This window comes from Canis aureus, chromosome 1, assembly GCF_053574225.1.
Source record: "Canis aureus isolate CA01 chromosome 1, VMU_Caureus_v.1.0, whole genome shotgun sequence".
Lineage (NCBI taxonomy): Eukaryota > Metazoa > Chordata > Mammalia > Carnivora > Canidae > Canis > Canis aureus.
Window position 1 is genome coordinate 28460878 of NC_135611.1, and position 20854 is coordinate 28481731.

The window sequence follows — 20854 nt, forward strand, 5'->3', positions numbered from 1 at the left end:
ATTGAATTCAGACTCTGCCTTTTCCCAGCTCTATGACTTAATGTAAGTTGTACTGAATCTCTCCAAGCTTCATATTACTTATAGTATGTTTTCACTTATATTGGACATAAAGGTACATCTCAAGGTTGTAGGATATTTTGAAGATTACGTGACAGAGTAAACGCATTCTGGCATCTTTGTAAAATGTTGCAGTGCCTACTGATTAGCACTGACTTATGATCAGTCAGAGAAAAAAATCATGTCTATTACCTAGCAATGGAGACGTGAATACCACTGAGACCCATGTCCCTGGTTGTGTTAAATCTTTTCCTTGTATTCAAACTAACTTTAAATCTAAATTATATCTTCTTAAAATATTTCTAATCACTCTCAGATGTCATTATTTCATGGGTTTTCCCTTCTCATACAAATGTTTGTGGGAAATACAGGGCATATTTTCCCTCAAACTCATTAGTTTCTAATCTGAAAAATAAAAACAGTAGATAAAATATGATGTGCAGGCCTCTTATACCACACTTAAAATATTTTCAAGCTTATTACTTGTTTTTCTTCTCTAACTCCACTATTACAATTTTTCCCCCTTATTTGCTGTTTTTAGAGAGCAGAGTGGAAAGGAAGTCAGCTAAAATGCAAACCTCTTTTTAGGGGCCCCTGGCAGGCTCAGTCAGTAGAGCATGAGATTCTTTATCTCAGGGCTGAGTTCAAGCTTCATGTTGGGTATAAGGATTACTTAAAAATAAAATCTTAAAAAAAAATAAAAGATAAAATGCAAACCCCTTTTTAAAAACAAAATTGCCCTTGGGGTGCCTGGGTGGCTCAGTCGGTTAAGCATCTGCTTTCAGCTCAGGTCATGATCCTGGAGTCCCAGGATCGAGCCCTACATCAGGCTCCCTGTTCAATGGGGAGTCGGTTTCTCCCTTTCCCTCTGCCCCTCACCTTGCTTGTATTCTCTCTCTCTCTCTCTCAATAGGAAATTAAAGTTGCCTTGTATATAATTATATATAGTAACTTTGAGAACTGCAGCAAGATGAGGCTGAACTATAAATCTTAAAGAAGCTTAGTATTTTGGTAATAAATAAGCAATAATTATTTTTCATTAACATTCAATGGAAAAATTCTTGATGTAAGTGAGAAAATTGGAAAGACTGCTATCTGCCTTATGGACCATATTTATCAATTAGCACCTATTGTGTGCTAAGGGCTGTGTTTGAGGTTGGGGTTAGAGTTCTCAGAACATCAGAGCTGAAAATCCCTGCCAAATGGGAGCTTACATTCTGGAGGGAGATACAGATGAAGTCAGTGGACAATGACAGTAGAGTCAGTCATATCTGGGGTCAGAGAGACAAGAGAGCACTAGATCTAGACTTGGAGGAGCAGCACAGCCTTCCTGCAGAATTGGCCTGTAGCAGGACTGACAAATAAAGCCAAACTAGAGCAGGGCTGGAGTTGGAGGGGCCATCGGGATGAGGGAAATATCTGAAATTTCCTGGAGAAAAATACCCAAATATAATGACTTGTCTTACTTTAAATTCATGATGACAAACTGCAAGAGGGCACTCAGGCAATTCCACTTGATGATATTCTCTAGTATATTCTTGATGTCCTGGCTTAGGACATCAGAGAGAAGATAAAAGCATCCACCTCCCCACCCCAACCCTGTTCCTAGAAAAACCCATGTGCCAAGGTCCTTGCACTCTTAATGTGGATAAGCACTCCCGGTTGCAATCAGAGGCCAGCCCTTCTGTTTGGCCTCTGCAAGCTTATATCCTTGTACCCTCCAGGGCCTCATCCTGCAGATAGGATCTTTCTCCTGTATCATAATGTCTTCCTCTCTCCTGAATCATTCTTATCACATTAATATGGTCTACATCTCCCAGCAGTAATATCACCATCATACAGCCCCATTTATCTGCTCTTCTCAGCAAAACTACTTACGGGATCTTCTATGGTCTTGGCCACCACTTCCTCATGTTGCCTTCTCCAGCAGTCCACGTTGTGTGAACTTTCATTGCCCCTGCTCCACCAAGCTCACCCGTGTCAATGTCTCTGATGGCCTCCATGTTGCAAACTCTGCTCTTGCTCATAGGCCTCATTTTACTTCAGCTATTGGCAGCCATCAACAGAATTGACACTCCCACTTTCTTAAACTCCTTTCTCCTCTTAGCTCTAGGGCACCACCCTCTCAGTTTCCCTCCTTCCTTACTGGTTTCCTCTAGTTAAAGACCAAAAATTCAACTGAGCAAATTTAAAGATCTAACCGACTTTCTTCAAACAAATAGAAGGGAGCTCCAAGGAATTGTGCCAAATAGAAAACTTTTATAGGCATATATGGGCCGGGGTGGGGAGTGGGTGATGGGAGTGGTGGCAGGACAAGGAAGTTATTAGTGAAAATTGTTTCAGGCAAGGTTATCTTACCTTAGGAGGAGCTTGCAGGAGGTCTCTTCATGCAGATGATGCAGATGACCTCCCTGGTGCTAATCAAGAAATTCCAGACTGAGTGGTTTAAAATTCCACTCCTGGGAGAGGCTGAAACTGCAGTGAGGTTTACTAAGTCTTGGTGGTACTTAGCATAAGTGACTCCATGTTGGACCTGTTGTTTCTTTTTAACACAGTTTGATACTCTTCTCCTCTTGGCCTCCAAGTGGCCCTTTCTTCCTTCCTCTCCATCATTCTTCCCAAGAGACTTTATTACTGCTGTGGCTTTAATTATCATCTGTATCTTTAGCCCTGACCCCCTTCCAGAACTCCAGACTCCTGTACCCTATTCCATGTTAACATCTTCCCCACATAAACCTCTTAAATTTAATATGAATGAAATGAAGCTCATAATCACTCAAAGCTTCTATTTTTCTCATTTGTCCTCATTCTCATTTGCATCAGTTAGCCCTCATTTCTTCATTTCCCAAGCCAAAAATGGTCATCTTTGATTTTTCCCTTTACCTTGTCAGCCTTCCTTACAGCTTATTGCTCAGAGTGATCTGAGGACTCTACCTTGAGAATATACCACCTTAAACATGTCACATTTCTGCACTGTCAGTAATTAAGATTTTATTTATTTATTCATGAGAGATACACAGAGAGAGATGCAGAGACATAGGCAAAGGGAGAAGCAGGCTCCCTACAGGGAGCCCAATGCAGGACCCCAGGATCACGCCCTGGGCCAAAGGCAGATGTTCAACCACTGAGCCACCCAGGTGTCCCATTAATGATATTATTAGTAATGATACAATATGTATTAAGTGCTCATGATATGCTAGGGAAGAAGGGAGAGGAAGGGAAGGGTCCTAGCAGAGGGAAGAAGAATGGTGATGTCTGAGAGATCAGAGTGAGGGGAAAACAAAAGGGAAACCTAGGGACCCAGGAAAAATATGGGGCGAGCGAGTGAAGTCTGTAACCACCCTCAAAGAGTTTGAACTGGGGGGATCCCTGAGTGGCTCAGCGGTTTAGTGCCTGCCTTTGGCCCGGGGCATGAACCTGGAGTCCTGGGATCGAGTCCCACGTCGGGCTCCCTGCATGGAGCCTGCTTCTCCCTCTGCCTATGTCTCTGCCTCTCTCTCTCTCTCTCTCTGTGTGTGTGTGTGCCTCATGAATGAATAAATAAATAAAATCTTAAAAAAAAAAAAGAGTTTGAACTGTGTCCTTACAGACATAGGAAGCCAGTGAATGTTGAATTTCTCTGCTTTAGGCAGGGAAATAAAATGATTAATTTATACCTGACTTACATAAATAATTCTGTTCAAATCCCTCTTTATAAAGATATCATAAAATGAAACCTCAGGTTAACAGAGCCAAACAATTGCAGGAACTAAATTTTATACTCAGTTCATTGGGGTTTACACAGTACATTTCCTGCTGTGTCTTAATTTCAAAGGAATGTGCTTTAATCCCAGAAAATCTTATTGAAAAATACCTTTTGCTATGAAGTTCATCAAGGCTATTTTCACATTTTATAGTATATAAATAATTAGTATAGGAAAATTTGTTTGCATAAAAGACTTTTTGCCTTTAAGAGGGGTATATTTTCAACCAATAACCAGTAATTTATCCATAACTTTCCCTGTCATTTTCAAAAGCCAAATCTTCCACTGAATTTTTAAAATATGGTATAATTCTTGCTCATTAAGGAATCCTGACAATATTTGTTCTTGAAGGTGTCTTCAGCTTACTTTTATATTTATTTTCTTTTACTCTTTAATCTAGAACACATTAATATAGTCCAGTGATTTTCAAACATTTTTGGGCATCAGAAACATACTGGGAACTTGTTTAAAACAGAGATTCTTGACCTCACTCTCAGGGATTCTGATTCATATGTCAGGTGTTGAAGTAGGAATGTTTCACAAGCTTCAGGTGATTCTAATGCAGGTGATCTCAGGGGACCACACTAGAAACCCTGCCTTAGGAAAAACCTTTTATTCCCCCAAACCTTGTGCTTTCCTTATTAATATCCTCATAGATTTCAATTCCTGTGGAGCCCGTAATTCTTCATGAAAATGTCCACTGATCTACAGAATATTAGAAAAATATTAAGCCCATCACTATAAATAGAATTTCTTAAATCCAGAAAATCATTATATTACAGATATTGGTAATTAAAGCTAAACTTAGCCATCAGATCTTTTGTTTGATTTTTACAATATGTGGAAAGGATAATTTTACAGTATGTCCGAATCTTTTCAATAATATGGCTCTATTACACACAACCTATCAAAAGGGAATTTATAGCTAAAAAAGTTTAGCTCATAAACAAAATACAAAACACCATTTCCATCCAGAAGTCCCTTGTTCTAAACCAGTCTCTGATCAACTTGCTGAAAGCTTATTCTAGTCACTTTACACCTCTGTACTTTGGGGTTTCTATTTAAATGCAGGAAGTATTTAATCCTGTATATAGTTACAAAGCACATGGAGGTTGTCAGATCAAAGACAAATAAAATTCAAAGAAAGTTGTGAGTATCCCAAAGACACTGGAATACGAAAGATAGAATAGTGAGGTTTTCCTGCTGGAAAGCATTCTCTGAAATGAATTTGCAAGTTAACAAATTATCTTTAGCCTGTGTTTGGGGACAGATGTTAAGAAACATGTATCCTGGTTAAACGTAGTGAATGAAAGTCATAAATAAATGCCACTTCGTTGGGAAATTCCACCAAATGACAGTGAAGGGCAAAGTAAGGAGCACAAATATACAAGTCAAAGAGAATAGAAAACAAGTAAGAGATTTTTGGCCAAAAGTCTAAATTATTCATTTATTCTACAAACATTTATTGAGTACTTTCAAAGCAATGCAGAATCAAAAATTCTATAAATTTGATATAGATCAAATTTATGGAATATAAATTATATATATTATAATTAATTATAATTGATATATAATATAATATATATTATAATTAACTATTATACATATATATAATTTTCAGATTACTGACAGAGCAACACTGTCTTGGATACCCCCAAAAAGTACTAAGAAAATGGTCTGTTTCAGATTTGCTATTTTATAAGCCAAATTTTTTTAAGACTAAATGTCCTTTATCGTGTTTTAGCATATCTGACATCAGGTGTGTCTTTAACATAGCCTGATTTATCTTGTTTTGAAAATTGTTATTAACTCCATAGAGTCTTTTAAGGAAAAGCTTAGAACTTACAGGCAGAAATTTCTGAAAAGACTCCCAAACTTTTTAAAAAAGATTTTATTTATTTATTTATTTATTTATTTAAGAGAGAGAGTAAGCAAGAGAGAAAGAATACAAGTGGAGGGAGGGGCAGAGAGAGTGAGTGAAGCAGACTCCCCATTGAGCAGAGAGCCAGATGCAGGGCTGAATCCTGGGACTCCAGGATCAGGACCTGAGCCTAAGTCAGACGCTTAACTGACTGAGCCACCCAGACCCCATGACTAACATTTTAGGGGTACCTGGGTGCCCCAGTCAGGGGAGCATATGAATCTGGATCTCATGGGTGGTGACTTTAAGTCCCATGTTGGGCATAGAACTTATTAAAAAAAAAAAAAAAAGACCCCTTTAGTTACAAATTTTTAGTAATAAAATCCACAAGTGTTCAGCCCCCACAAATTTTGTCCACTTTTCACAAGCACATCAGAGCCACATGCTTACCTGTGGCTCATGGTTGGAGCATGTCTAAACCACTCCAGGGCGGGATTCCCCTTTTATCTTTAGTGTCTAACCCAATGCCCAACACATAGAAGGTGCTTACTACATATTTGGAAAATCCATGAAAGAATGTGAGTTAGCATCCCTGCATGGTCTCATGACCTACCTATGAAAATAGTCAAATAATTCATCTTGCAGGGTCTGTGTTTGCTTAGCAATAAAATGAGTATGGATGAGTTCAGCTATAGACTCCTTCCCATTCTACCCATCTCCAAGTAGGTGAAGTTGTTAAGATGCTGCACATGAGATACTACAGTCATTGTAGAGGATTTATTGGGTGGGTGTATTGTTCATGAAAGTAATGCATTTGATAACTGCTGGCTAACCTATGCCTCCCTCTGCTTTCCTATGCTGAAGTCCTAACCTCCAGCATTTCACAATGTGACTGTATATACAATAAAGACTTTTGAATGGGGGTAATTAAGGTAAAATGAGGTCATATACTGATGTCCTTATAAGAAGAGGAGATTAGGACACAGATACACACAGAATGCCCATGTGAAGACACAGGAAGAAGATAGCCACCTACGGAACAAGGAGAGAGGTCCTAGAAGAAAACAACCCTGCCCGACACCTGGATCTCAAACTTCTAGATTCTAGAATTATGAAAAAATAAATTGCTGTTGGTTAAGACTCCACTCTATGGCACTTTGATATGATATCCTTAGCAAAATATACAATAACATTTGCTAATCACCAATTGTATAAGAAGAGGAAAGGAGTTTCTATACTTTGGGGGTCCTCCCATCTCTGTTCGCAAGCCTGGAATTGCTGCTTAAATGGGAGTCCTTTATTCCAAGGAACTCAACAATAATCTGTTGTGTCACCTAAATGCTACTGATATATGGAAGCTCTCTGTGTGTTTTATAGTTAATTTGTATAACTTTACTAGAATCAATTAACCAGCTGTTTCCATCATGCAAAAATATTAAATCTACTCTCTAGCACTTGTGTGAAAAATGCTTGTCATAGAATGGAGGCTGGCAAATTATGACCCCTGGCCAAATCTGGCCCACTGCCTGTTTTAGTAAATACAATTTCATTGGGACGCAGCCACGCCCTTTTATTAACATGTTGTTTGTGGCTGGTTTCCCACTACAGTAGCGGAGATGAGTAGTTGCGATAGAGAACACATGGCCTGCAAAGTCTAGAGTATTTATTATCAGGCCCTTTATAGGAAAAGTTTGTGACCCTAGCCCTTGAGGAAAAACAATTGAAAATCACAGTAGCAGGGCACCTGGATGGCTCAGTCAGTTAAACATCCGACTCTTGATTTCAGCTCAGGTCATGATCTCAGGGTTTGTGGTGAGATTGAGCCCTGCATCAGGCCCCATGCTCAGCTGGGAGTCCACTTGAGATTCTCCCTCTCTCCATCCCTGTCCCTCTCCCCTGACTCCATCACTACATGCACATGCTCACTCACTCGCTCTCCCTCAAATAATAAATAAATAAATCTTAAAAACAAAAGGAAAAATCACAGCAGCAGTTCTATTATTAGTGTTGGAGATAATGGATTCTGCTTCAGTTAGACTGACCTGATTTCTCCTGGGCCCTTTTGTTGGCTACGTGCCATGACTGCTTTTGTTTGGTAGTTGAGAACATCTAACAGGTTAAACCACTACCAACATTTGACAGATTTTGACTACAAATATGGCAACTTCATGTGACTCAACCTAGTACTTCAGGCTCCTTCACTTTGCTCAGTTTCAATTCCCCATTCCCTTTGTAGGCTTCCAACTATTTTAGTGATTCTCAACCTTGGCTACATATCAGAATCACCTGGAAAGCTTTTAAAACGTCAATGCCTAGGTCACACACAGAACCAGTTGAAGCAGACTCTCTAGGGGAAGAGCCCAGCATTTGGTATTTTGGATGTGCCCCAGGTGATTCTAATGAGCAGTCAGGCTTGAACACCCCTGAGCTATGAAGAGCTTTTGGCAATACCTAGTTGCTGGGTATTATGAACACCTTCTACCTAGATAGAAGAATGAGGGCAATTATAAGGAATGATGGGGATAACCACTCCTCCATATAAGTCTGCATCAATCACCTGAAGGGCTTTGTGAAATCACAGATTATGGATCCCACCCCCAATTTCTGATTCTGTAGGCCTAGGGTAGGGCTGAGGAATTTGCATTTCTAACAAGGTCCCAGGTCATGTTACCAACACTCGCTTAGGATACACACTGTGAGAACCACTGTTCGATTAGTATCTTTCCTGGGCACAGTGCCTAGCTCAGAGTAAGGTGTTCATGAATGTTTGTTGAACAGAAATTAGAGAATATTGGCTGAAGGAAAAGCTAGTGACTTCTCTATGCTAGATGCTAGGGATATGGCAGTGAACAAGACAAGCAGCCTCTGTCCTCATGGAATTTATGCTTTAGGGAAAAGCACAAAACTTCAGGGGTGACAAAAAATACAAAAATACTAATTCAAAAAGATACATGCACCCCTGTTTATTGCAGCATTATTTACAATAGCCAAATTATGGAAGCAACTCAAGTGTCCATCAACAGATGAATGGATAAAAATCTTTATCCATTCATCTGTTGATGGATATATATATAGGAATATTACTCTCCCATGAAAAGAATGAAATCTTGCCATTTGCAGCAACATCTGGAGAGTATAATACTAAGCAAAATAAGTCAGAGAAAGACAAATATCATATGATTTCACTCATGTGGAATTTAAGAAGCAAAACAAATGAACAAAAAAAAAAAGACAAACATAAAAGGAGGCTCTTTAAAAAAAAAAAGATTCATTTATTTATTTGAGAGAGAGAGACCTAGAGAGAGCACAAGTGGGAAGTGAAGAGAAGAGGGAGAAGAAAAAGACTCCCTGCTGAGCAGGGAGCCCAATGCAGGGCTTGATCCCAGGACCCTGAGATCATGACACTTAACTGACTGAGCCACCCAGGCACCCCAGGAGACTCTTAACTAGAAAATCTGATGATTTATTTAGGGGAGAGGGGAGTGAGGACATCTCTGTGAAATAGGTGAAAAAAAAAACCCTCAAAAAAAAGAGATCTTCAAGGGTGAATATAAATATCACAAAAGAAAAATGCGGAATGCTATTGCAGCACATAGAACTCCCCTGGCCTAATGGTTCCTGGCCCTCTGAGAAGCTTCTTTTAAATTCCATGTTGCTAAGGTTTATCATCACTAGGTCAACTGGAATCTAAGAACAGAACACTCATTTGGGAAAATACATGGGTGGGGGGGTGGACGGTGAGGAGGAGGGAGGGAGAGAATGGGAATGAAAGCAAGCTGGTGGATAGATTTTTAAAAAGTGCAAAATGTATGTTTGGCCAGAAGTCAGAACTGTTCCTACTTTGGTTTTATTACCACCTCTATTAGTCAGCTTGAGCTGCCATAATGAAATACCACAGACTGGGTGGCTTAACAGAAATTTGTTTTCTCACAATCTGGAGACTAGAGGTCTGAGATCAGGGTGCTACCATGGTCAGGATCTGATGAAAGTTCCCTTCCTAGCTTGTAAATGGCCACCTTCTCACTGTATCCTTACATGGCCTTTTTGTAGTGTGTGCATGTGAAGAGAGCAAGAGACTCATCTTCCCCTTCCTCTTCTCTCATAAGGCCACCAGTCCTATCAGATTGGGACCCCATCCTTATGACCTCACTTAACCTTAATTACCTTAATAAACATAGGCTTATTTCATCAAATAAATATTATATTGCCTTTAATATATCTAAGCTCCTAAAACAGTAGGAGGAAAGACATGGAGGGATGATTGAAGACGATGTAGCTCATTCCTCTGTTCCTCTCACATACATATAGCTTTTGAAATGCCAGGATGTCTTAGAATGAGAGAGGTCTCCATTTTCATTTATCTAAGCTGCTCAAGATTGCAAAGACCAAGGACACATTTAGACCCAGGCCTTATGGAGAACAAGACGTTTGTCCAGGATATCAAGGCAGCTGTGGATGGCCCAGTTGCTCCAAATGGTCTTCCACTCCCATGGCTCAGTTGCAGTTCTCTTCCAGCCACTCTGGTTCTAAAGCACTTCCCATGACATGTGCTCCCTCCAGCCCCTATCCACCTTCCTTGCAACAGTTATAGCCTTTTTTATCTCCAGAACCAGTTAGGATGACATGATGGTTTTCATCCTGGGCTTCACTTTTTAATCGTTTTCTACAGACTCTATCATCAGAGACCCTCACTTCTCAAGCCAAAATCCAGATAATCCTTTCCCTAAGGAAATCCATGAATAATTTACTACTTTGGGCCACCTGACTGGCCCAGTCGGTGGAGCATAGGACTCTTGATCCCAGGCTTGTGAGTTCGTGCCCCATGTTGGGGGTGGAGTTTCCTTAAAAAAATTATAATGTACTACACCAATAATAGAGTTAGGTGGGGTAAAATATTTCCTTACTCTTTACTCAGCAGGGCAGTTGCCTAAATTCCTCCAAAATTCCTTCTTTCCGATCCTCTAAACACACCCCTCTGAGTGCTCTCTGGGTGGGTGGTAACAGTGTGCAAACATCTGCTAATTCCCAAACTGAGTGGTTGTGGTTTTAGCAATGAGAGGAAGAGTCACTGGGGTTTTACTTACTGGAGAAACTCCCAGCAGCCAGTCAAGCAGCCATAGAATTTCCCCCACCCAATTTACACACACACGCACAAAAACAAAAACTAGTAGCTTGCATTGGAATTTGTGGGGTTCCCAATGCCATAAATTTTGAATTCATTTGTAAGACTGAAATTTTCCTTTGGTTCGACACTTGTATCAAGTGAGTGGCATGGCATGAAGTAGTATGTTCCAGGGACAGAATATCAGTTATTGGGCTATGTGGGCATTATGGTTTTAAAGCAATAGAATATTTCTGGGGCCTCTTTTCCTGGCTCCCAAAGCACATATTGACTGCTCTCCCTCCTGATATCCAGCTGTATCACTCTTCAAGAGTTGCCTTGTCTCTTCTTTCCATCACTGTACATGTTTTTTAGTGTTTTGTGCTCGTGGAGCTTTACCCTTCATCTTGGACATCTGGGCCCTTTGGCAGAGCCACAACGTGGTCTGGTCTCCTGTCCTACATTCCACAATTCCATGATTCCTTTCCATGTCTTTCATTTTTGTTTGTATCACTATTGAGAGGGTAGTCAAGAAAGAAAGAAAGAAAGAAAGAAAGAAAGAAAGAAAGAAAGAAAGAAGAAAAGAAAAGAAAAGAAAGAAAAGAAAAGAAAAGAAAAGAAAAGAAAAGAAAAGAAAAGAAAAGAAAAGAAAAGAAAAGAAAAGAAAAGAAAAGAAAAGAAAAAGAAGCAAGCCCAAAATATGACTCAGAGCTGCAGTAAAGGAACATTCTCTGGGCCAGCAGGCAGAAGTTGCATTCTCGCCAACCCTTCCTATCAGCAGGCAAGCAATGCCTCCATTCAGACTATGTGAGTCATTTTGAAACTGATTGCAGTTGGCGCTTTTATTGGCATCCTTCCTTTGAAGTTGACTTTCAGATCATCAGTGGTTTGTCTGCAGACCCTGGTGCCAAGGTGAAGTGACAAACTTTGCTCACAAAGCAATGTTCTTAACAATGTTTTATTCTGGGCTACAAAACTGTTTGGTTAAAAGAGAATATAGAGGGATTGATTGATAGATAGGAATGGATAGGAATAGGTAGATGGGTATGATAGAGCAAGTGTTACAAAATATTAATTATAGAATTCAAGCAGTGAGCATATGGGTATTACTTTAAAATTCTTTCAACTTTTCTGGATGTTTAAATATTCACAAGGAAAATGTATGAGGGAAAGAACTACAACTTCAGCAGTGAGGTTAGTAGTAGATTACGGACACTTGAAAGCTGAACATGCAACTAAGACTGTGGAGGCATTTTTTTTTTTAATTAAATGACTTATTGATAGTTATTATTTCCCTACTCAGTATTTTCCAAGTTAAAGACATGGATGTCATATTTAAAAAGAAGGGATTAACATTTTGAACACCTTACATGTAACATACTAGCAAATTCTGAACCACTAATTTATTAACACATGGATAAAAGCATAGCTTTTGGTGTCAGATGATAATGGTAACATACCATGCCTTCCAATAGGCCAAGTTATTTAATCGCTTGGAGCCTTAGTTTTCTCAAGTATAAAATGGGCTGGGGGGGGTGGTGCTGGTGAGGATTCACACATCTTAAAGTTATAAGGTTCAAAGAGCATTTGCTCTTTAAAGAATTAATTAGTCTGTAGAGGATAAAGTTACGTATAAAAAGAAATCAACCATAAGAATTAAAAAGAATATGTTATTCTAATGTTTCAGACTAGCCCCTCAAAATTTGGCCAATGCTCTGTGAATAGCACCACTGCTGCATTTTGAAAGGTCGGAAGTCCAGAGGTGCATGGGTGGTTCAGTTGGTTGGCTGGTGGACTCTCGATTTCGGTTCAAGTCATGATCCTGGGTCCTAGGATTGGGCCCTGTGGTGGGCTCCGTGCTCAGCAGGGAGGTCTGCTTGAGGATTCTCTCTCTCCCTCTGAATCCTCCCCCTTCTCTTTCTTTCTCTCTCTCAAATAAAGAAAGAAATCTTAAAAAAAAAAAAAAAAGTTGGAGGTTCAGGAGATTCTCAAACTCACCATTTTTCTTCTGATGCACCTGAAACCCATCATACATTTAATATTTTTTTTTCACTCTTAGAGGGAAAAAAGATGGAAATAAAATGTTGTGAACTTTAACTGTAAAAGTAAATTACACAAAATCTGTATTACCACAGAAAGATGACTTGCACATTATTGAAACTAATTAAATATGTCATGCTTGCAAAATTCCTGTGAGAAATCCTTGTCCCAGGTCACTGTTTGGTGTTGCTACTAAGGATCAGAGAGGGACTTGCCCTTCTATCCTGCCTCAGAAGAGAAGTGGAACTAAGATAGTATAGCAAAGCAACACAAAACTTAGTGCCTTAAAATAACAGCCATTAATTATTTGTGAACCTATGCTTCTGCTCTTCTCAGCTGGGTCTCCTCAAGCACCTAGAATCCAGCTCTGCTTCTGGAATTAGCCCCATGGGGTACTGGGCTTGTTCACATGGTGGTTCAGCAGAGTTCCAAAAGAGCTGGCAGGTGGGCACAGTCTCTGGGGACCCAGGCTCAGAATGGGCATGATATCACCTCTTTCGAATTCTATTGGTCAAAGCAAGTTACATGCTCAGCCTAGAGTCAAGCAGAAGGAAAAAAGACCCCATCTCTTGATGGGAAGAACTACAAAGTCACATCACAAAGGGAGCAGAATAATTATAGCCATGTTTGCAAATAGTTTATCAAAATAATCACCAACTGGATCACTTTTACCCTGGAAGATGCTACTAAAAGTGTCAGCACATCTTCCCTTTTGAGGCAGATGTGCGAATGTGGATCAAATCCTCTGTTTCTGGATTGCCCATGAAAAGATAAGAGACCAATAACAAAGATATCTTGTGAGCTGTGAAAAACAAATGCAATGATATCTGAATATTTTACAATTTTATTTTGGATGGAGAATAAAATAGCAATAGATAATCTCTTAGTCTCTGAGTCTTTTGATGTCATGATATTGATGTCTTGGTGTCATGGTTTATTTTTAAATAATCAAAATTAAATCTAGCTCAGAAAAATAGTTACTCCTACATTGGGAAAGTATCTTCTACAGTTTAGAAGCAGCACAGTAACAGGCATGTATAGAGGGCTCTCCAACAGGATCTTGATAAATGGCTTTTCTCCAGATGGAATTATGAAAGGCCTCAGATATCTGGTCTCCACAGGCTCACTTCATTAGCCATGTTCCCATCAGATCCTCTAGATTCCTTAGCTGAAAATTAGATTTCTCCCCTCTGACCTTACAGAACATTTTATTTGTATCTCCCTTTGACACCTATACATTTCTTCATGTTATTTTATATACATACATAGCTCATCTTCCTCACAAGAATTTTTGGTCCCATCTTGTTTTCGTATCCATCTTTGTATCTCCCTTAGCATGTTAAAAGTACCTCTTAGATAGTAGGGCTGCTCTTTAGTTCCACTGAACATTCATGGTTGGTATCCATCTTGATTGCTTAGTAACCAACATGTGCCATTGGTAAGCACACACACAAGAATCAGTAGACATTGAATTCATTGTTATAGAAGATTATATACTCTAAAATATCCTCCTATTATTATTTTTGAAGATTTTATTTATTTATTTATGAGAGACACAGAGAGAGAGGCAGAGACCTAGGCAGAGGGAGAAGCAGGCTCCCTGCAAGGATCCCAATGCGGGCCGCGATCCCAGGACCCCAAGGATCACAATCTGAGCCGAAGGCACTCTCAACCACTAAGCCACCCAGGCACCCCAAATATCCTCCTATTAGAACATAACTAGAGGGGGATCCCTGGGTGGCTCAGCGGTTTGGCGCCTGCCTTTGGCCCAGGGCACGATCCTGGAGTCCCGGGATCGAGTCCCATGTCAGGCTCCCGGCATGGAGCCTGCTTCTCCCTCCTCCTCTGCCTCTCTCTCTCTCTCTCTCTATGTCTATCATAAATAAATAAATAAATATTAAAAAAAAGAACATAACTAGATTTTGTATATATTTTAAGGCACATTTTTAAAAGAATGTTTTAGAATTTAACCAAAAGCTTGAGTTACCTAGGAGAAAATAATTCATATCAGCTCTGGAATGTGGAGACTGCCACATTAATCCAAGACCCTCAACTCAGTCTAAAGTGCTTCTAAGCCGGTAGTCATGGTAGGCAGAACTCTAAAGATGCTCCCACCCCCAAGATTCCTGTGCCCTAGCTATTCAATCAATTGCTAATCTAGGGCCTGCTATGAAAGAATTTTAAAGACCTAACTAAAGTCCCAAATCAGTCAGTCTTAATAAATATGTGACTGAGGGCTTGACTCAGGTAGGTAAACCCTTTATTTAAAAGTAGATGGAGGGCAGCCCAGGTGGCTCAGCAGTTTAGTGCTGCCTTCAGCCCAGGACGTGATCCTGGAGACCCAGGATCAAGTCCCACATCGGGCTCCCTGCATGGAGCCTGCTTCTCCCTCTGCCTGTGTCTCTGCTTCCCTCTCTCTCTCTCTCTCTCTCTCTCATGAATAAATAAGTAAAATCTTAAAAAAAAAAAAAAAAAGTAGACGGAGTGCTTGGTGGGGGGCAAGGCTCAGTCAGTTAAGCATCCAACTCTTGATCTCAGCTCAGGTCTTGACCTCAGGGTTGTGAGTTCAAGCCCCGAGTTGGGCTCCACGCTGGATGGGGAGCCTACCTAAGGTAAGCGAGTAAGTAGTAAATCAATCAATCAATCAATCAATCAGAGAAATTTCTCCAGAAAGTAGCCAAAGAGGAAGTAAGAGAGATTCCAAGCGTGAGGGGGATTCAGACCCATTGTTGGCTTTGAAGACGTAAGGGGCCTCACAGAAGAGAGAAGCCTCTAGAAGCTGAGAATTGTCCCCATCTAACAGCCAGCAAGGAAATGAGGACCTCAGTCCTAACCGATGATGAGGATCTGAATTCTGCCCATAGCCCGGGTGAGCTGGGAAGCAGGTTCTTCTCCAGACCCTCTGGATCAGAGCTCAGTCCAGCCAACACCTTGACTTGTGCCTGCCAGGCCCTCAGCAGAGAACACAGGCCCTCCTGGAGCTGCTGGCCACACAACTGTGAGTGAATAAATGGGTGTTGTTTGAAGTTGCTATGATTGTGGTAATGTGTCCTGCAGCTGCGTGAGCCTATGCAGTTGGAAGGTGTGACGTCTGAAAAAAGCAGAGGGGGATATGAGTGGCCTATTCTTGAGAACTGGCTCGAAGGAAAACTGTCATCAGGCAAAATCAGGTTTCAGTTAGGCACAGAGATGGAGGCAGCATTCAAGTTTAACGCAACTGTCAAAATGAGAAGATGATATGATTAAGAGAAAGGTGCTGACAAATACCATTATTAAATGTAGGGCTTGCTCTCTTTCTTTTCTTCTCTTTTCTTTCCTTCTTTCTTTCTCCCCTCTCTTTCTTTGTTTCTTCCTTCTTTCTCTTATTTCATAAAATCAAGGGATATGTAAATATGTTTACATTTTATAAGAACAGCTTTTCAGAAAGCAGAAGATAACCTGGGTAAAACTTCCCAGGCCCCCAAAAATTCCCCAAAGGGACAAAGACGACAGCTGTGGAAGCTACTGGCATCTTGGCCTGAGGATCCCGCCAGGCAGAGCCATCTCCTCTGCCTCCTCGTGGCACCCTCCCCGGCCCGGCACCGTGGAAACACTGCCTTCCTGCCTGCTTACCTGGGGCAAAGAACTGATGCAGAAGAGTCCCAGATGGGCAGCCCGGTGGCTCAGTGGTTTAGCGCCACCTTCAGCCCAGCGCTGAAGATCCTGGAGACCTGGGATCAAGTCCCATGTTGGGCTCCCTGCATGGAGCCTGCTTCTCCCTCTGCCTGTGTCTTTGCCCCCCTCTCTCTTTCTGTGTCTCTCATGAATAAATAAATAAAATCTTAAAAAAAAAAAAAAAAAGAAGAGTCCCAGGAAGTTCTTGAGTGTTCTCTGTGAGATGAAGGGATGGGGAGGCCATGTGCCATAAGCACCTGCCAGCAGGCCCCACTTCACGCTGGGCTCGGGTCCACACACACAGCTGTACCTTGATGGCCAGAGGAACGTAGGAGAGGACTCAGAGAAAAGTGGTGCTTGTAAGCACAGGTCCAGGACTAAAACAGTAAATGTGGGTCCTGTCCATGGCGCTGCCACTATGGGCCTGGTGGCATTAGGCCCCTTCATCTTTCCTATGTACTGGTCTGTGTGTAGGGAGGGGCACAGGGCAGCAAGAAGACAGGTGCTCTCTTAGCTGTCCTGAGGGAAATGTGTTTTGTTTTGTTCTGTTTCCATCTGGACACACCGTTAGTCAGGAGAGAACTGACTAAACGTACATAAAATCAGGTCGATGAGTTGTGGAACTTAAGACAGCATTCTATTGATCTGGCAACAGTATAAACACTTTTCCCCAATCAAGGAAGTACCGCAGTCAATGTAAGATGATAGTTCAATAATACCATCTCTCCCTGTCCTGTCCACTTGATTTCATGAACTTTCTGTTCATGGGGACATTTGCACAGCTTTGAATATGTACTTGGCTTGGCACACTTTTTTTTTTTAACTTCCTTATTTATCGGCTTGATCATTTGTAATTTCTATATTGGTAACTGTTTATCTGGTGGAAAAAATCCAAGGCAAAGGTCGTAGTTACTATTTTTCTCCAAAATTACCCAGAGATTACCCAGCAAGGCAAATACTCTTGCCAGGAGGAGTAAGAGAGCGTTTAATCCTCATAAAATCAGAGGTGTGCATGTGCTGCGAGTGAACCATAGCTGAGGCTGAACCATAAAGAATCCATAAATGTGAACCCCTGAGATTATGTAACCAGGTTTGGGTAATGTGCTATTTTCCATGGAGAGGGTCTTCAGAATTTGAGAGCACTCCAATTTCAGCAATATTAGTTGGGAATTTGGGGCATGCAAAGGACAAGAACTGAACACATTTTTTCTTTCTTTCTTTCTTTCTTTCTTTCTTTCTTTCTTTCTTTCTTTCTTTCTTTCTTTCTTTTTTTAAAAAGATTTTATTTATTTATTCAAGACACAGAGAGAGAGGCAGAGACACAGGCAGAAGGAGAAGTCAGCTCCCTCCGCGGAGCCCGATGTGGGACTCGATCTCAGGACCCAGGATGATGCCCTGAGACGAAGGCAGATGCTCAACAGCTGAGCCACCCAGGTGCCCCACCTTTTTTTTTAAAAACCTTCCCTTTTCCAGCCACATTTCCACACACATTCTGAACTTTAGCCAGGTGTCCCTGAACACATTTTCTATCTCAGCTACACCTTGTGGGGGGCCTGAGATGCCCTCCGGATGGTTGGAGGCAGGAAGACCCACTACAGGTTGTCTCTCTGGCCTCCTGTTGGTCAGCTGCATTCTCTCCAGACCACAGCAGCTGTAGACTCTTCTTGCCAAGCTTCTAGGTCCCAGCTCCAGGTGCGAAAATCTCAGGGAGAGACGCTCACTGACCCAGTGGGAGTCCGAGCCTGAGTGGGTCAGGTTTTCTAGGAGCAGCGTCTGTGAAGAGACTGTGCTCCAGTCATTTATAACACAAGTGTTCTCGGGAGAACAGGAACAGGGGCAAGACAGAAAAGAAAAAAGAAACCAAATGGAAGTGTGATTTTAGGAGAAGTTCTAGTTTCAGCCTGATCCTGCCAGAAGCTCTGAGGTGCAAATGGTGCTCAGAGTTCGTCCAGACACAGGATAAGCTTGCGGCACTCTCAAACTCCCGCACCAGCTAGCCGCTATGTCATCCCAAGAGGCATAAATTCCAGATTCTTCTGACTCCCTGCATTTGCTTTGCAGGTGATACGTGAAAGCAAAGCATCTCACTAGCTGCAGACAGGCTCAGAAGAGAGTCACAAATGTGAGCTCTTAAATGCAAAATGCATCAAAGCCAGGGCACAGGCACACAGATAAAAGTACCTGAAGGGATTGGTACAAAGAACCAGAAGTGTCTATTACACGAGGCTTTCCCGGGAGCAAGCGCTGTTATCAGAGCCTTGAGATTCTAGGTACCTTTAGCTGGTTCAGGGACTCTCCCTCCTGACTAGTCACCATGGCCGAAATATGGGATTACACAAATGATGGCTGTTAGCATTTAGACTTCATAATTAGAATTAGGGAAAGCAGAAGCTCTCTCAAAGGAATAGGATAGATGGATAAATAGAATTGTCTTCAATAGCTACTCCCCAATATTAAACAACAGTGAAGCATTTTCAACCAGAATTCTGTAGATAACTTCCAAGCTTCAAGGAATCTTGGTACTGAGATCTAAACTGGAATATAGTATCATAAAGGATGCAACATGCTGTTCTTTATGATCTTTTTTCCTTCAATGATATTTACTCATGGAGATGCCATTTATAAAGAAGTCTCTAATAAAAAGAAAATTTCAGAAATATTTATAAATAAAATGTATTTGAACTCATAGCAATGTTTGAGTAAAGATATGTTTATGGGGAACTGATCTGGCATCTTAGTATCTGTTATCTTAACCTAAATTTCAGGAAATAGATTCTACCTAAAATTTGTTGCTGAAAGTATTTTATTTCCTGGAAAACGACGCTTATAGCTAAGAGGGTATCATAGGTCTTTCTGATTTAAAAAAAATTTTTTTAGGTGGAAGATAGTTAAAGGTAAATATTATGACTTACAGTTGATTCCAAAAGAATACACATTTCCAAAACAAAATATCACAGGATATCACAAAGTAAATGTTTCTTTAGCTTATTCAGAAATCTGTAGTGAGGTAATTGTGATGAAGGATTCCCTGATAATTTGGGTTAAGATTCCTGCAGAACACATCAAACACTGGAAATCTGACAGATGCTTGGATTTCACTGAGACCATTTTCCCAGGATTACAAAAGTGTCTTTCTAGTTTACAAAATGCATGGCCAGATACACTGCGAACACAAAGGAAAATGCAATCCATTTGTGGAAAAATATCAAGAGGAAGAACCAAGGATTTGGTTATTCCTCACTGATCAAATAATGTCTGTTTTCTGATTTATTCTTGCTCTCCTGGGTTCTAGATTTCTTAATACCCTTTCTACCTTTTAAGATTTTCTCCCCTTGGACCTAATTCTTGACATTTTACTCAGATATAGACCTGGACTCCTTTCCTTGGCTATAATTTATGTAGGCCTCTCAGTTCATATCTGTTTCAGGCTGTTCTGAGCAATAAGTCATGGAATCCTGTTTAGCTCCAGATAAATTTTGCTAAAATATCTCAGTTATCATATGCTATCTTATCGCAAGTAATAGAAGAAATAATTTTTCAGGTTTAAAGAAACTACCATCAAATCCCAAAATGATGTTTTTAAATCTGATAATACCATTTTAAATTTTATTTCAGAGAAGAAATAGGTAAAAAAAAAAAAAAATCAAAGAGCATTCTAGAAAAGAAAAAGACTAGGAAAGGGAGCCAGCAACAAAAATACATATGTAGCACTGAGTTGGGATAGCTTCATAATAATAAGAATTTAATATATCACAAAGAAGGCCTCATAAAATGACCAAGAAGGAAAGGGACAGAGGTCAGTGGTTAGTGATTGGAGCAGAAAATCCATTTATACCTGTATCACACACTAAATAATACAATTTTAAAAAACCAAATATAGAAAAAGAGTTGAATATCTAATATCTAAATTCTGGATTATTTTATTAACCTTAGAAGTAAAAGATTGGCTCACAAAACTAGAAGTCAATAGATTTAGTTAAAGAGACTTTGAAAACATTTACATCTCCAAAAATACCTTCTTTAACTAAAATAGATATACAAAGGCTGTGAAAAGACATATACAGCAAATATGATAAATACAGCAAATTCTTTTGTTTTTTAATTAGGCTCCATGCCCGGCATGGGACTTGGCTCACGACCCTGAGATCAAGAGTAGTGTGCTCTCCTGACTGAGCCAACCAGGTGCCAAATACAGCAAATTCTTTATTATTTAAAGAATTAATAAAAAAATTCAGTGGACAAATGAAAGATTTGAAAAGGAGGAAACATAGTTAACAAAAGATTTAAAATTAGTAACCTTGCTAAAAAAATACATACATAAAAATAGCATCAAGGATTTTTTTTGGCAATTCAAACATACTTCACGCTGTTAGAAAAGACCTGTGGGATTGGATATAC

The 20854-nt window shown here is 40.3% G+C and overlaps 1 protein-coding gene across 2 annotated transcripts in view; it reads left to right on the forward strand.

Moving 5' to 3' along the window:
* The window catches only part of MYB (MYB proto-oncogene, transcription factor), an 88153-nt gene that overhangs the window by 36445 nt on the left and 30854 nt on the right, over positions 1-20854 (forward strand). The gene's annotated exons all lie outside the window — the stretch shown is intronic.